The sequence below is a fragment of the Equus quagga genome, chromosome 15, assembly GCF_021613505.1.
Source record: "Equus quagga isolate Etosha38 chromosome 15, UCLA_HA_Equagga_1.0, whole genome shotgun sequence".
In the NCBI taxonomy this organism is placed as follows: Eukaryota; Metazoa; Chordata; class Mammalia; order Perissodactyla; family Equidae; genus Equus; species Equus quagga.
The window spans coordinates 56,388,166-56,403,695 of NC_060281.1; the positions used below are offsets into that span (position 1 = coordinate 56,388,166).

The 15,530-nt window shown below is 42.7% G+C and overlaps 1 protein-coding gene across 6 annotated transcripts in view; it reads right to left on the minus strand.

Moving 5' to 3' along the window:
* Positions 1 to 15,530, minus strand: part of RREB1 (ras responsive element binding protein 1) — a 149,780-nt gene that overhangs the window by 79,164 nt on the left and 55,086 nt on the right. The window contains exons 1-3 of one of the 6 annotated variants that reach the window (XM_046640924.1): positions 11,483 to 11,625; positions 10,066 to 10,243; positions 9,229 to 9,370 (exon numbers count right to left, since the gene is read on the minus strand). The exons of 4 other annotated variants lie outside the window; for them this stretch is intronic. The gene's annotated coding sequence lies outside the window, so the exon portion shown is untranslated. Of the gene's footprint in view, positions 1 to 9,228; positions 10,244 to 11,482; positions 11,626 to 15,530 lie in introns of those variants that run through there. One more of the 6 variants, XM_046640926.1, reaches the window with a different exon arrangement.

A 15,530-nucleotide genomic window follows, 5' to 3' on the forward strand; every position in this document is an offset into this window, starting at 1 on the left:
ATAAGTGGTTGATAAGTGTTTATCACAAGCCAACCAACCAAAAACACTAGGAAGAAAATGGTGTTTCTTAAAGTAAACTGAGCGAAACCCAAAAGCTATTACAGGGCAGGATGGGGCGCTGGGAGGGAGGTGGCACAGGGGGCCGGTTTCTGCCCACCACCCCCAGCACTAAGGAGCAGAGGCACCTTGGAGGGAAGGTGGCGTGTCGGGAGGGATTAGAGCCATCCTGGAGCTGGAGCAAGTCTGACGCGCACAGTTCCTCTTGGCGTGTCTCCCCTAAGCCGCCGGGCGGTGATTAGTTCACGACAACTGCACTCCACCGGCTGTCTAATTGCGCTGCTGCTGCACCAACACAAAGGGCCGAGCCCCCCAGCCCAGCAGGGTCTGAAACAGCATAATGGGCCCAAAGCACACGGGTTCCTTTGGTCTGACTGAGCTCACATTCGCACTGACCACGCCGAGGCTCTTCGATGTGGGTTCACATTTCACAATCCCCACCCTGAAACAGACAACCTCTTTGTAAGCTCCTAAACTTCTCCCCAAAGTTGCGAAGAACAGGAGGGAAAATCTAAAAGGGGAGATCAACACTAGTCTGACGGAACCCTTCTCTTAAACTCTCTCACACCTGCGTGATAATTCAGCCAGCACTAGAAGAAAACCTGAGAGGAGACAGACACACAGCTGAGAAATCAAGGATACTGGGTACACCATCACTGTGCGCACGGGGCTGTTCTGTTCATCTGCTCAGTCCAAGCACAGCCTGACACTTCCACCAGTCCCAATGGGTCAGAGACCTCCCCAGGGAAAATCTCTGGAGCACAAAGATTTGGAAGGGCAAGCAGACACCAATTTAACTGAAGCAGTATGTAATGCAACATTTCCAGTCAAACGGACTCTGGGTTGAAAAAAGACGGGCCTCTACTAACATTTTCATGACATGAAAGTGTGTTCATGAAACCACGTCCTGCTTCTCAGATAGAGTTCCTTAACACACTTGCAATCATAAAGCTGAGGATCTCTTGCTCACCGCCTCCATTTTACTTGAATGCCTGTGATAAAGGCACCTCCTGTTGTTCTAGAAGAACAACCCCACTCTTTCCTTTTATCTTCCCTTAACAGTTTGCCATCCAGTGATAGGAGGGGCCTCGCCTCCAACAGTCCGCACTTTTATCTCCTGCTGACCACGCAACAACACAGAGCACAGGGCTGGATTTCCTGCAGCTCGCCTGGAGGGGCTGTTTGGCTTGTTTAAATATTACCGGCCTCCAGAACCCTGGAACAATGCCCAATCAACACCTACCCGGCATCCATTTCAGCTCCAACTTTAAAAGCTTCCAAGTCCAACGTACCAGCACTCCCTGCACCTCAGTGTGGGAGAGCCTTGATGCTTCCAAGAAAGAGAACTCACTCTCTGGGCTCACATATATATTTGCTTTCTGCCTGCAGCAAACATGAGCGCTATCTTCATCACAGTCCAGAAACCCCAGAAGTTAGTTACAGTAGCTCAAGGTAAACTCTGAGTTTATACCACCATTATTAAAATAATTCAGTAGCATTTAATAACATCCTCTAACCACTGGAACACAGAGCAGTACACCATGTGCTTCCTTGGGTAAGCAAATGGCCTGTAATACATTGGCCCCCTCATCTGCAGAGTGAGCACAGGCCATGATCTTTGAGTCCCTCCCAGGCCTAACTGTGTATGAGACTCAACCCTGCTGGGATGCCCGGGTGTTTTTACGTCGGGTCTCAAAAGCACTTCCACCTACCTAACACTATGAGCATTCCTGTGAATATCCAGCAACAAGAATAGCAGCAAACTCCACTCATTAGTGAATCAAGGTGTCTGTAGGATCATGCGCCACTAACAGCATGGGATGATGTGAGGGAGTTCCCACATCAGCGCACAGAGGACCCTGACTCCCTGTCATTCAAGGCCAGGAGTTCCACTTTCTTGGTATCACACCAGCATATGTGAAGTTAATGGGTTCAGAGGATGATAGGATCAGATGTTTAAAACAGTCCCCCAGAGTTCCTTTCTGGGCTGTAAGGAATCTTTCCAAAGTCAATTAAAGCAAAGAAAAACTCCCTTGCCTGAATATCTCTTAACCTTTTACAATCTCAGAGGTAAGAGGGCTAGGGAGGAGAAAGGAGACTGAGTGATAATAGTAGGCAAAGCCATGGGGAAAATGGTGGCAAACGAGAGACAGAAGCCAGGTTACAGATTAAATCCAGGACACCAACTTCTATGCCAACACTCCAAAACGAAGCTGGTATTTTTAGGATCTTTTTTTATGAGGCTAGATAGTAGAATGAAAAAAGGTGTGTAGAGAGCAGAGCAGCCATGCTGTCTTCATGCAAAATTGAGAACATTGCCTTCTGTGTGGCCCCTCTCCTATAGCCACAGGAGTCAGCCCTGCCGTTGGCCCATCTGAGCACAGGAGCCAGCTAACCGGTTCAGCCCCACCGGCCAAACGGCAAGCACTCTTCAACATCCTCAATTTCCTCCCAGCCATGAAGTCAGGAACAACCTGTACAGACAAAGAAAATAGAAAACTTGCGAAACAACGGCATCTACCGTGCTCACTGAATATGCCCGAGGAAATTTTTTCAAAGCTCTTTAAGATGCTTCATTATAATTCTGAAAAGAAAATACAGTCCACTACACCCAGGCACGCACATGTTCACACAAACCGAATTTCATGCTCTGCCGGCCCCACAACTAAAATGCAGAAGTCAAAATATAACTCAAGAGAGTGGCCCCAGTTACTTAACAGATTTGGAATTGTAACTGACACCTTTCCATAAACTATATTATATTAGAGGCCAGTTATATCCTGGCATGTTCCCAATCTGGAAAGAGAATTTTCCTAAGAAAAAAAAAAAAAAGGACTAACAGATTATATAACAATTTGCTACCTGTCTATGGTGCAAATGATGCTTGCAGGAAAGACAGAGATGTAAGAGAAAACTTTATCGTCTCTTTATTTCTTATAGTTAACCCCTAATGCTGTGCTCTGGGCAAGGCAAGAATAATCCTTTTATGGCTTTACCCACAAGAAACTACTAACTGTGGTGATAACTGTTTTTTACCCTACTAGGTTTTAGCCTACAAGATTCATTTAATGGCCTAGGAGTTTGGAAGACAGATATGTAAAGTAATTCTAGTTCCACCTACTTTACATGGAAATAGCACCATGCTATTTGTTCTAGTCAGGTATTCTGTACATCCCAGATTTATAGTCAAATATTGTTATTCCCATTCATAACATTACACAAATGCTTCTTTAATTTTTTTTAGCTTAGAGAAAGAGAAAACAAAAGGACCCACTGATCCATCAAAGTTGCCAGCCCTTAAAACTTTCACAGCTTCTTTGCACTTATCATGTCTATGGCTTCAGCCACCAAACAGGTTTCATTTAAAAACTAGGTCTCTTTAGTTTCCTGCAGTGTGAGTTCCAGGCTCACCCTTGCTCCTTTCAGTGTGCTTGAGCCAAAGCCTAGGAGAGTGCACAGAAAATATGTGTTCTCTGCTCAGGGTTAAAACGAGTTGCTTAAGACATTCTCTACTCTTTTTGTACCCCAGATGCAGGGCAAGATTCTCTATCAATGTGAAAACCTGAAATAGGATGATCATTCTCAGACATTAGTTTACTGATGTCCCAGATGTTAGAACCACCAACAGCTGGAAGACAGAGCCCCTGGCCTCAAAGGCTGGTACTTAGGCTGGAGAGGTAGAGTAGGCAGGAAACAAAGAGATAAATTCTAATCCCAGGGAAAATGGATTATGAGCCAAACACTTTAAGGGCTGCGGGGCTCCCCAGCGGTAAGTCATCGAGTGTGAGGACAGGAAAGTAAAAACAAACCTGAGCTTGAAAGAGAGATGGGCTTTCAGAAGACAGTGCATTCTAGTTAGAAGGAAATGCATGGGGGAAAAGCACCGAGACCCAAGAGGTATGACTGCGTGGAATGCAGTGTTTCGAAAGCATTAGCTCCTAAATTCCTACATTTTCTCCCTTCTCCAGTGAAATGAGAAAAACCAGACGATTTACTGAAATTCTCACAATGCTGAATTTATTAACTTTTTTTAGGTTAAAATGCCCCCTTTTAAAATGAGATGATAAAGACAGTAGATGGTTGAGACTGTTTTTTAATGCCCTTACTTGGCAAAAGAAAAAAAATGGCAATCCTGTGTCTAACTGCCAAAGTTTTGTCTTAGGTTTCTGGCCATGAAAACAAAGCCCTTGGGAGCCATGGGATGATACCAGTGCATTGTAGAAAGGAGGGAGGGCAGAGTGGGGGAAATGGCAAAGATGGGGCCAGCACAATTATGCTGAGGTCAAGGTTCCATCTCAGAGGGATGAACTTGATCCTGTGGCTGTGGGAACCAATTGAAGGGTCCCCCACTTTTTTTTAAACCGTGGGATGAAATAATCATATCCATATTTTAAAAAGTTCTTGGCAACAATTTGAAAAATGGACGATTAGAGGGATATAACCCAGTTAGGAGGCTACTACAATACAGTCTAAAGGACAGATATGAGGAGCACAGGGGTCCACAGACCAACCTGGCTGTGAGGAGATTCCGGGCTTCCTGCATTGGCAACAGAGTGGATGGCAAGGCACTTAACTGAGTTGCAGAAAAAATTCGCAGGACAGGAGAGAGTAAAGAGAATACAGCAGGAAGGGACTGGTTATAGAGGAGCAAAATTAAGCGAGGAGTTCTCTTTAAAAGAAAACCTAAGAATGTCCATAGACAGAAAGGAGCAGATGGGAAAAAGGAGATGGGGTTCTAGGGGAGGTGGAAAGGAGGGCCAGGGGGCTGCCAGGCCCCGGGAGATGAAACACTGTGGTTGACAGAATACCTAACATAGGTAGCCATGTACACATACTCATTCACTGTCAAATTGGACTCTGCTAACAAAACTGATCGCCACAAGTGGCTGATGGGCTGGAAAGTGCTTAAAAAGCCTTAGTTTACAGGTTACAAGCCTACACAAAACTTTAAGAAATATAAAACAAAAGAAAAACAAAATCCATCTTTTTCTATCTTTCAAAGAGCCTATCATATAAAACTAACATGTTAGATACTAGGTAAAATATTTTATTGAATTGATAAGATCTAGAGCAGCAACGTCCAGTTCAAAGCTCCGCAACGATGAAAATAATCCCTATCTTCTCTGTTAGCCACACATGGCCACTGAGCACTTGACATTAAGCTAGTGTGACTAAGGAACTAAATTTTAAATTTTTATTTAAGTTCCATTTAAATTTAAATACCTACACATGGCTAGCAGCTGTCTGGCTGTTGTACTGGATAGTGTAGGTCCATGGTCTTTTTTTTTCTCCAGTAATCTTGGGTTACTAGATTGTAGTCCTTAATTTGTTTGCTTCCTGGGGTTTTTAAACCCAAAGGTCAGAATAAAGATGACAGAGAATAGTTTTACCTGCAGGCATGGGAGGGGAGTGAGCTGATCCCTGAAGTAACTTACTATGCTATGATTCTTCATTCTTCCCAGTGTTTATCAGTTTCAACTATAAAGGGAAATAACCCATGAAACTAACAATAGAAGGACATCTCCTAAACTAGACTGACTTCTCCTAGGGGAGTCATCCCCACCCTGTCCCATCTACCCCAAACCTGCTCAGCCCTGGTCCCACCTTAAACATGAAGGTCAGTGTGTGAAAACATAGGAAATGTTTATAAAGTTAGATCAAGTTTAAAAAGCAAGTTAGTACATTTAAGCATTCTATGATGTTATGATAACGTTATTTAAGGATAGAGTATGGAAGATGCAACCTGAAATATGTGTGATGGGAATATAGTGATTTTTAAAAAATAAAGCATAACTTAATATCACTATAAATTTAATTCTTGTAATTTAAAATTTTTTTAAATATACAAAAAAGAAAATAATCAAACTGCATTCCTTCTTAAGATGTGAAACTGTTCTCCTCCCTCCCTCCCCCACTTTACGTATCTTTAGTCATAGCCCAGAGCCTGGCACAGTAGGCATCTGTCTAGCTCCTTCTATACAATTAGGGGTGGTATGCTCAAGCTGATAAGCCTTGTTCTACAGACAAGTACAAGATTCATACCTTGAAACTGTATTTTTATGTGGTATTCACTTTTTTGGGAAAAGAATTCATATATTTGATCAGATTTCAAACCTTCCTTTTTCTTGTTGAAGATGAGAGCAACCATGTAATTCACTTCGAGTAGTATTTGACACATGGCAATAGCTCAATAAAAATTAGTGAAATCAATCCCCCAATTTCCCAATGCCTGCTATCAACAATTATAATTTTAGAACAGAATTTATCCTACGGAAAGGAAGCAGAGGTAAAGAGATCATTGTGTGCCCCATCTATGCCACTGCATTTATGTACCCCAGTTGTATTTTGTTGTACCCCAGTTATTCTAGAAACAACTGTTGGAACCAAGTTCATTTTTTGATGCTGACTATAAGGTTAAAACTTTCTGAGTGTGTAGTATCACCATCCCTAGGCCATCAAAGGCAGCAAGGAGGTTTTCTGTAAGATCCCCGTCTAGGTGTAAATGTGGCCCAAGCACAGCAATTCCTGGGAATCTCAAAGGGGTCCCAGAATAGAGGGTGGTCTTGTGGAGGATGTTTGTTTTGCAATTAACAAAAGGAAATGGGGGCGTTAGCGAGCCTTTTAAATAGAAGCCAAGAATTAAAACTGAGGCTGTCTATGCACGGAACAGTTTTTATTTAAATTGCAATGCATAAATAAAATAAATTGGCTATAAAAGGGAGGATTATATCAACTATAAAATTCAAGAGTCAACCAGGGGAGTGAGAAAAGGGACTGTGATTAAAAGGTGTTGGTTGGGGTAAACTGTTTTGGTCCTTGTTTTCTCACGTGTCCTTTGAAGCTGAAAACCAACCAATTTTTTCTGGCCTTCAAAATGTCAGAAGTTTTTTGTGTTTCGTTTTTTTTTTTAAAACCACCTGTCTGAAAAAATAAACAAATTGGACCTGTACTCTCCCTTCAAATGATTTGGGGGGGAAATACTCTACCTAAGGCCCTCAAATACTTCTTCATGATAAAAATGCATGTCCTATAGATGTACTACTAGTCTTAGGGCCGGGGGTTGGGGGTGGAGTTCCAAGAGCTCACCACCTAGGTGAGGGAAAAAAAAGAAGAAAACACGGGAAGGTAAGAGAATGACATGTTGTCTATGCAATACTAATTTTAAATCCAGAAAAAAACACTGGCATGTGTAACTGGAGGGGTATCAGAGGTGGAAGAGAGGCTGCAAGGAGCTGATACCCAGAAAAGACCAGAAGCCCTGGGGCCAGGTCCTGCTTACAGAGGGTGCATGCGGGCAAATCACGGGGAGCTGGCACAGCTGGGACTGGGGCAGCAGGGGGTGTCAGCTCTGTGTAGGCCTGAGAGGATGATGTCAGAGTCTTAAGCAAACTTGTCTGAACATGGTATAGTACTGCAGGGGAGGGAGACTAGAAATGGGAACAAAGGGAATAGAGAGGGACAGGTAAACCTCAAAACCTTTCAAAGACCTGCAGAGACCTGGAAGCAGGCTGGATATACAATGGAAAGACTGGAGGGAGCTAAGCAGTAAGTGGTTGGGCTAATTTCTTTTTTAAACACTTGGAAAGTAAAGAAATAGAGAGGTCTCAGAAGGGAAGGTCTTAGTGCTATGATATTAGTATATGGGTGGGAGATCGGGGCTAATGGGTACACGTGGGATTGATCCCTCCCTCTGTAGGGAGGTAAGGCCTAAGCCAGGTGAGCTGATGTAATTCAGAGATAGAAGGTCCAGAATGAAGACCCATTTTAAGCCACAGAGATAGGAATAAGGGCTGGTAGGAATAAGGTCTCCAGGAGGGAGGAGAGTGTCCAGATAAATGTGAAAGCATTAGCAATGAAGGGGCATCACTCTCTGAGTCTGGAAACATGAAAGAGTAAAAAGAAGAACATTTGAGGCATTGCTCAAGGAAGCTCAAAGTTAGATGGTCTTAATCTTGACAACACAGTAGGCACTCCAATATTTTACTGGTTAGTAACATCAAGAAAAGAGGCAGTCGGGTCTTATGCTGTGAGTAGGAGGAAGACAAAAGGAGCAAAGGACCCTAGAGAGCTGGTGGGAGGGAGCACAGTGGCAGTCAGAGATAAATAAAGGCCTCCCCAGCAGCCAGGGAAGATGATGCTTAACAGAGGGGGGCCCTCAGTTAGTGTAGGTATTTATAACCATGTGATCTCAAGGTGCTCTTGAACAAGAATGGGCTCATGGAAGCAGCTAAGGGGACCTCTGTAAGTCTCTCCTCCTACTCAGGGTGAGTCTGGCATCCTGTTTCCTACTCTGGATGGCTGGGTTAGGAGAAGGGAGGAAAACCGTGTTATTTCAAATGGTTGCATCTTTTATTCCTGCTATTTGAGGCAAGCCTATTACGTTTCTTCCAACAGATGCCCAATTCACACATGTAGCTGCTCTCCTAAACAGTAAACAAGTAGATTCTATCTACAAATACTAAAGGCACCAGGTCTCTGAGAGAAGAGAAAACGTTTTCCAAACACCCAGCCCAAAATGGCTTTCACGTTTTTTTTTCTTTGAAGCTGAACTTTGCAACTCTAACCCAGATGCGCCTCAGTGAGGAATGCAGCTGGGAAATCTGCAAGGGAAGTGCTGGAGTTGGTTCTTAGGAGGCATAGAGCCCACCGAGAGCAAAGGGTCCTCGTCTTTCTCCAGGGTAGGATGGTCTGGGCAAATCTGTGCACAGGGCTCCGTGATTCAATTAGTGTGAGTTCAGTTGCTCTTTTTTAGGTCAGTTCTTTCTTTTGTTTAGATCTGACTCAAGATTTACTTCAATTATCTATACCTCTGTTAGCGCACCTAAGCAAATTAAACCATTTAAAGTGATGAAGGGAAAGGAAGTGATGAGGGGAGAGGAAAGGGAAGGAACTGGATCTTTCAAATAACATGTGCAAATAGCCTCCTTCCTCTCCCCTGTGCCATCTCTATTCCCTTAAATTACTAAACTCCTAGACAAGCAACTGTTTCTCAAAGGAAAATTCTAGACTCAGTCTGAATGTGAAAACCCCGTGGTTAAGCCCTGGCTTGCAGAAAACTAAAAATTTCAGCAATTCTGGAATGAAATGTTATGTGTAGAGCTATACAAAGCGTAGCAGCTGTTCCCAGCCAACATGAAAACCGAAAGGGGTGATGCTATCTTTATCCTCTACCTAGAGTCAAAGCTGGTACCGTCCGGGACAGAGCTGCCAAGGAGCTGTCTCAGTTCTAGTCTGCTGAGCACAACAGACAAAGAAGGCAAGGGGATGCATGGGCCAGCAAAGTACACCCAAACAGCAACAAATAATGACCCACCTGGAAGAGAGAAAATGCAGTTAATAATTAAAAAATTTTAAAGGACGCAAGGAAACAGAACTGCTTGAAAAGCAGTTCTCAATGTCATTTGGAAATGCTTTTAAATCAGTCCAAAATTCAAAAGATTAGATTGTGTCTAACTCTGTGGAAGGGGGAGAACTTTATCAATTTTCTTGGAAGGAAAAACACATTTTCTTTATTAAGACTCAAGTCCTGCTCATAAAAACTTAACAGAAACCTTCTTCAGACCACCTCATGGAATCAGGCCTCAGATAAGTGTCTCAGAGGGCAGATGATGAAACATGAAAGACCTCAGAATCAAAAGGGAAGGTGACGAGAACAGGGCTTCTCTCATAAGCTTGAAGCTTACACGTAGGTTAACTGAAGAAAATGCTCTTCTGGTGTGACAACTACCTCACTCTGAGAAACACTTCCCACTAGCAACTTAATTCTACCCTTAACAACCCTATTCTATTTATTGTTCAGTTTTAAATAACTGGGCCACTGCTGTCTAGCCATGCATCTCCAGGATTGACCAATACCATAGCCAGCCCATCACACGTAAACCACCAACGAATGAAGCTGGTAGTGAGGCGGCTTAACTCGTAATGTGAACTGCCACCAACACACCACACTTCCTGCTAATTCTGACAGACTGTCTCCATTCAGGAAAAAGTTAAAAAGTACCACATGACCTGGTGGGTTACCAGATCAGTAAGCAGAGCTGCAGAGCAGTTAAGGAGTGGACTTGGGAGCCACACTGCCCGGGTTCAAAACCTGCATCTTCCACTGTCCAGCTGTGATGAGTGGCTTGATCTTGCAGCATCGTCCTTACACAGTTAATGGAACCTCTCCCTGCCTCAGTTTCCTTATCTGTAAGATGGAGAGAATGATAATACATAGTTCGTATGGTTGCTGTGAGAAAACAGATGACTTAAATCTGTAAAGTGCTTAAACACGGTCTGGGACATATAGTGAAGACTCCCTAAGTGCTTCCTACTATCATATCTGTGTTCACAAGCGACCATATGATTACTGCACAAATATACTGGCAAGTGCATATCGGCATTTCAGGGTTGATTCACTAATGATCAGTTCAACAGGTGCTAAAGACACTCCGTTCATCCAGGGGAGTGGTTCTCCAACTTTAGCATGCATCTAGAGAGCTTACTGCAAAAGCTTTACTAGGCTCCATCTCCAGAGTTTCTGATTTAGAAGGTCTGGGGCGGGTCCTAGGAATCTGTGTTTCTAACAAGTTCCCAGGTGATGTGGATGCTGCTGGTCTGGGGATCACACTTTGATAACTACTGCTCTGTGGAATAGTTAACTCCTTATGTTCTATGCTTCAGGCCTAAGCCTTACCCAAATGTGTACAGTGAGCCTTAAGGAGATAAAATTAGAAAGGAGAGTAGCAAATATGCCCATGGCAAAGAGGTTTGCTGCTCAGAGAATATCCATATGTTCTTCCACACTGTGTAGCACCCCTGTACCTCTGCATGTGGCAAACCACATGAAAAGTTCTGGCCAAGGGCTGTGAGCCAAGATGATGTGACTTAATTCCAGGCTGAAGCTTTTAAAAGCTGACGTGTGACCTGCTAGCTCTTTCCTTACTGTGGCAATCTGGAAGCAGGTATAGAATAAGGGCAGCCTGGATCCCTGGGTCACTGCTTGGAAGGGAGCTATACCAGAGAGCTGTGAGACATGCAGGTAATGAGCTGTCCACAGTACACTACCTTCCAGACTATATGGAATTAAACATAATAAAGATTCTCCTCCCACAAAAATTACCACCGCCCCCCCAACACACAGACAGCCAAAACAAACTGTAATCTAGAACAACTCAACAACAAACTAGAAATGTATGAAATACACAAAATTAAAAGAACTAGGTAGACAGCATTTAGAAATATGTGCTAGAATCACATAGGCCCTTTCTGGTCTCTAGAACAAAACAGCACTTCTCTGGAGGGCCCTCTATGAGGAGGACTTGAGGTGAGTGGGACCTACAACAATCTCAACGGTGGGGGAATTTCTTGTTGGAATTCTCCCTAACTCTTTCTACAGAGGGCAGGAGAACAAGCCCTTTGTGTACACACAAACACACACACACACATTTGAAAACTCATCTCCAAAGGAGTTCAGCAGCTCTCTCCTCCCCAATTAGCACTGACAAAGCTCAGGTTGACAAGAAGGGATCCCGCTGCTTCTGGCCTTCTCAAGTTCCTAGGCCCCTTGAGTGCCTCATTCTCTGGGTGTGTCACATTCCATCTCTTTAGGTACTTCAATGTGGCCAAAAAGAAAAAAAAAAGTAAACATTCACGTGATGCATTTGGTCACATATTATAACTCAGCTGTAAAATCAGAGTTGAAAATAATAAAAAGGTCCCCATGCTAAAAGCTGAATTTCTCTAATATGTTTCATAGCTATTCAGCTATTGGGTTTTTTTGGTGAGTGGATTTTTTTTCTTTTTTCATTTCTTTCAGGAGACATGAAAAAATCATCAAAAAAAAAGAAAACTTGAAAATATAAACATTTCTATTTTCAAAAAACTCATATGACATACTACCTTTAAGACATTACGGAGACCAATGAAGTCTCCCTGTACACACTAAAACAGGGCTACTTCTTTACTTTTCATTAAGCAGCTATCACTGGGGCACATTTTCTCAAGATACCAGAGATAACAGGAATAATGAGCAATCAGATAATAGCTGGGTTTATTAATAATCACAGAGCTGGGGCTGGCCCCGTGGCTGAGTCGTTAAGTTCGGACGCTCTACTTTGGCGGCCCAGGGTTTCGCGGATTGGGATCCCGGGTGTGGACATGGTACCACTTGTTAGGCCACACTGAGGCCACGTCCCACATGCTACAACTAGAAGGACCCACAACAACAAAAAAATATACAACTAAGTACTGGGGGGGGAGTTGGGGAGAAAAAGCAGGAAAAAAAAAATCACAGAGCTAAAGAAACTCAGCATCACATCTTGCTAGTACTCTCCTGTAAGGCCCCTGATAACTCCGTTATTTAGCAAGTTCATTTTACAACACTCATAATGTATCCTCAAATCAGAGTCATTGTGTGTGATTCTGCAAGAGAAATGTAATAGCAATATCCACATTTAGAAAACGAAATCCATACAAAAGCGACCTCATGTGATTTTTGTAATCTAACTTGCTCAGTTCATTTCTTCCATACTTATGTTCATAATGAGAGAATCAAGCTATAAAGTAAATTCCTGGGAGTTTATAAACATTATGCTTTATAAAGCCAAAAGCTCCCTTCCATTTACTTATGCCCAAAGAGCATAAGAGAGTCTGCAGACTTCTACACATGTCCACATGTCAGGAATTTATTTGAGAGCTTAACAAGATGGTTCTCTCTATTCCCTTGCCCAGCGGGGCCGGCCACCTTCTCCTAGAGCAGGGAATTGCAGTGCACTCATCAGCACAGCTGCTCATCTTTGCTCTCACTGCTGCTGACTCCTCCAACTTGCATCCAAATAAATCTTAGGCCATAGAAATGTCATGTCCCTGCAATGTGCAACTTTTATGCAGACCTAAGGCCATGACCAAAATCAGTTCTTGGCTAAATGACTCCCAAACCAGCATATCCCACGCACTCTGAAGTTCCTTCTCTCCACGGACTCCTCAGCACAGAGACTGCCTGCACTTGCTGCTCCTGGGGGCTGGTTTGCAGATCATATGAATGCTGAAATCCCTCGGATAAAAGCAGCCATTGTCCACTTTTCCTTGAAATCTCAAAATCCTGGATAAGACCAGCAATCAAGTAACATTTCAATCCTCCAACAACCTTAAATCAATTGATCAAATTCTTCTCCTTCAGTCTCAACTCCACCCCTTATAAATAAGGCAATGTCCAGTAAAAGCCATTTCAGTCAGCTTTTAAAGCAGACTGACAGCATTTACTTTAAATAAAAGATTAAGATTAGTTGAAGGGGGAAAAGGTTTTAAACAAACAATGAATGCTATGGACTGAGATGCTAATAACTGCCCAACAAATTTCTGCCATGCCTTTAAAGTGCTCTGGGGGCATCAGAGTATTAACTGAAAGCATGCTCCCTTCCTTCTTCACGTTTGGCCTCCAGTCACACAGATGAATTCTCCGTGCCTATGATTCATGGAGGCTGATCTCCAGGCAGCCAGCAGCTGTTCCAATCCATGCCTGGGTGTTTCCCTCCCCTGCACCTCCAGCTCCACCACCCCAATCTCTCAACAGTTGTCCTTGAGGCCCGCCTACCCAGTGGATGCTGCAAGCACATCATCTCAAACAGAGCCAGAGCAGGAAGGTACAGTCGCTTCACACAGAACGAGACACAAACCCTTGCACCCTTTGCCACATCCCTCCTGCAAGCCCTCTCTGTGCTGTCCCCACCCTAAGAAGTCAGCATGAAGACTTGCTCCTTGCTTCCTGGGAAGTAGTGGTTTTTATTACTTTTCCATCTGCTGTGAGCATCTAACATCCAGAGAAGTAATTCATATTTCTTATATGCAATTCATATACATTTTCCTTTCCTGACAGTCACAAACGTCTAACCATAAGGGAATACTTTCCACCTTCAGCATGGCAATCAGGAGGTATAGTTTCCAAAGATATTCAGAAGACAAATTTCAAAACTAATTACACTTTCAAAGGGAACGATTTTTCTTAGTTAAAACACACACACACACACACCCTACTTGAATCAGGAGCAGAAGTTTATACCACCCTTATTCATATGTTAACAATGCATTACAGCAAGAAAGTGCACAAAAGACTTAAACAAATCTCATACTGTTATAAGCTAATATGTGAGTATTTAAAACACATCTATGAGTATGATTAATAAACTTAGGCCCCGAAATGTTTGATATTTAAACAGATAAAATCAAAATGCCTGAGAACCATCAGTAAGTATTAGCTACCCAGGAGAGTTTCAACCCCAGGATTTCCACAAAAATGTCAAAAAATACTTAGCAATGCCAAGAGAGATTTTGGTGTACCACCACCATGGAGTGCCATGGGGGTCTTCATTTGTAAAATGGAGATACTGAGAAGAATAAAATTAACAAATAACCTAAAAAATATAACAGTCTCTGCTGAGTAAGCACACTGAATGTTTCAATTTAAGATTATTCCTCACAGCCAAAAAAGCCACATGGACACTACTCCAGGTGACATGGACACACACATGAATTGTGGAAGAATATGGAGTAAAATGAAGGCAAACTCACAAAAACAGACCAAGTGACCTAGAAAGTCCCTTCCAGCTCTAAATTCTAAGGTTCTTAGAATGAGCCTATCGTTGAGATGAGGGGTAAAAATCCACTCCTTCCTTCCATTTGTCATTTGATGGTTTAAAGTTAATTTGTTAAATATTTAAGTTTTCTAAGGCTTCCTTTAAGCTTGGAACTCCTTTTTACAGAGACTGTGTCTCGCAGGGTATCCATGATTTGTTGGGTCTTCTCTATCACCTGCTTTTAAAAATCCATGACATTTGTGTATTTTGTCAGTTAAAAATATGAAAGAACAGGGGCCGGCCCAATGGTGTAGTGTTTGGGTTTGCAGGTTCGGATCCCAGGCACAGACCTAGCACCACTCGTCAAGCCATGCTGTCGCGGCATCCCACATAAAATAGAGGAAGACCGGCACAGATATTAGCTCAGTGACAATCTTCCTCAAGCAAAAAGAGGAAGATTGGCAATAGATGTTAGTTCAAGGCCAATCTTCCTCACCTCCAAAAAAAGGAAAGAACAACTCACATTAGGAATACAGATAACCTAGTGAGGTATTTGGACGTCATTTGACTCTGTTAATGAATCACTTTTTTCCCTGCAAATCTGGGCAAAATAAATAATATTTTAGTATATATCCGAAGACACTGGAAGGTTTACTCTAACACTTCATGTTAACTCATAAAGCAGCTGCACATCACTGAGAGGAATTGTAAGGGGAAGTATTCAGAAATTAATTTTCCATATAAAACTCCTGGGTGTAAATCATTCTAAAGTATCTTTCAAACTTCCCCATCTCCTTAAGCAGAGCATAGTGAATCAACATATGATTAATCTAACCTTTTTGGGTGATGACTCAGGATCATTACAATGAACAATTATTACACAAGGTGCCTTCGGAAACTAGTGTAACGTCCCTTCTACTT